Genomic DNA, 2,500 nt, shown 5'->3' on the forward strand with positions numbered 1-2,500 from the left:
CCCTGGGCCGGCCACGTTGTCTGAATGAATAACCACCGTAGCTCCAGACAACTGATATATGGTGAGCTGAAGGAAGGCATAAGGCCACACAGAAGACGCAAGATGAGGTATCAAGACACAATAAAAGCAAGGTAAAGTGTTGTGGGATACATCCTCGCAAACTCGCGACCGCAGACGCAAACAGGGCTACCTGGAGATGAACCATTTACACTGATGTTGCTGCTTTTGAAGAGAATAGACTTCAACGTCTCGTATCCGCAAGAGAAAGCTGTCATCGGGCTATGTCATCCTCTCTCCCGATCACAGACTACTAGTGTCCAGCCTGCGGGCGCCTATCTGCTTCTGGCTTTGGGCTGCAGAGACACATACGTCCACAGCGCTGATTACTGAGACCACAGACTACGTCTCCATATGTGTGGGTGTGTTTGCGTGTGTGTCCGTTTGCGTGTATGAGTATATAACAGTGTTGAGCAGACCATCATATGCAGTTATAAACTGCTAATTACAGGGCGTTTCCGATTCTGCCTTTGCCGCATTCATTTCCTTCTTGACCCAAATTCCACAGCTAAACCGCCTATCATCAAGGACGCCTTCAAGGTGGCCTTTTCTGATCTCTTTGACACCAGTGTGTGAAACTTGTCACATGTCTGGCCGAACGAAGCTTATGCTTTCGTTAGTATGCGATCATATTATTCACTCATCTCCGTTCTCGGATTATCTCATCTCCAGTATCCACTTGTAATGATGTTCACAGCATGGATATTTCCATTTGCTTTTGCTTCGTATCCATTCCTCCTCGTAGTAGTTCACGTCTAAGTTTTGTCTTAGAGCGGAAGTAAGAAAAACTATTTCTGCAGCAAGAGCTGCTTCCGCGTTCGAGGAAACATGAATTCGTTAAATAATATTGTACATACATGTATGTACGTATGTATGTATGCGCATGCATGTATGCATGTATGCATGTATGTATATATATATGTATCTTTGTATGTAATGTATGTATAGCATTATTCCGTTTTATTTCAAAATTTCTTGTCAAGAGTGCAAGAACCGTTTTCTAACCTGGATTCCAGGAATTCATTGGAATTTCAACAATATGAACAGGATATTTTTGTATGTCTGTACGTATGTATACGTGCAAATTTATAGGTTTTATTTTATGTATGTCTTCTCATGCATATACTTGCATATATAGACATACTAATATATAATTAAATTATAAACTTCTTCAAAGTTTTACACATATTTTACAGTTCCAGTGATGACTTTGCTCTGTAGTCTTCGAATAAGCTTTTTCCTTTCTGGTTTTTAGAAGCCCAATTTCTCAACATTGGTATTTAGACGGTGTGTTACATATCCTAGTGCCCCGATAATTATAGGCATAAACCTAAACATGTAATCTTGATAGGCTAATGTATGCACGTGCGTATGTATGTATGTATGTATGTATGTATGTATGTAAGCATGTGTGTATGCATGTATGTATGCATGCATTTATGCAAGTATGTATGCATGTATGTATGCATGTTTGTACGTATCTACATGTGTGTGTGTGTCTCTGCGCGTGTACTAACATGTTTATATGTATACAAACACACACAACAAGCTTTCTTGTTCCAAATGCATTTGTTAGACATTGTTTGGTGCGAAATATGAGCGACACTAGTTTCCAGATTGTAAAAATTACCATGGAACAATTACATCTGATGTGTGCATCATAAACTTGAGCATACGTGTTCTGTATTCTTTCGTTTTCTCTTTCTCACTCTGTCTTTCCGTCTTTAGCATTTCTATCCTCCCTCTCATGCTTTCTTCCTCTCTCCTCCTCTCTCTTCCTCTCCCTCCCCCTCTCTCTCTCCCTCTCTCCCTCTCTCTCTCTTTCGTTCTCTCTCTCCTTCTCCTACTTGTATTTTTATTCTGAATTATCTTTCAGGAGAGTTTCTGCTTATATATTATTGCGAATGAGAGGAGAATGGAAAGAAAGAGATTGCAGAATAATTGCCTCTACATAACTGCATAACGGCTTCCACCAGGAAGGATGTATGCATTCAATGAGAATTTCCTGTCGTTAGTCATATATTAGAAGTCACCAACCGATAGTTAAGAACTGAAAAGTTATTTCCGATCCCTAAATCTTTATAATGTTTTGGTTTCACAGGAAATGCTATAACTCAGAATACAGGAAATATAACCCCTTGATGATGACACTTTTATTTATAATACAATAGACTAAAATTATCTTTTTTCACGTGATCTGCAAGATTACGAAAGGGGGGAAAACATGATTCCTGTTAAAAAGGATCATATCTTAGTTATAATATTTGTCATATGAGTGTACAAATCATATTTTAGTATCACTTCTAATAATGTTCGCACATATTTATACAAAATTATCACGTGTACTCAAACACACAAAAGAAAGTCATTATCTCGAAATATCAGTAAAGAATACTAGACGGCAGAAGTGATTATATTTCATGTCAATATCCGGGACGATGTA

General features: G+C 38.5%; 1 protein-coding gene across 1 annotated transcript in view; it reads left to right on the forward strand.

The window, feature by feature from the left end:
- Positions 1-2,500, forward strand: part of LOC106876909 (carbonic anhydrase-related protein 10) — a 1,209,344-nt gene that overhangs the window by 246,516 nt on the left and 960,328 nt on the right. The window lies entirely within an intron of this gene.

Source organism: Octopus bimaculoides, chromosome 2 (assembly GCF_046866305.1).
Source record: "Octopus bimaculoides isolate indiv1 chromosome 2, ASM4686630v1, whole genome shotgun sequence".
NCBI lineage: Eukaryota > Metazoa > Mollusca > Cephalopoda > Octopoda > Octopodidae > Octopus > Octopus bimaculoides.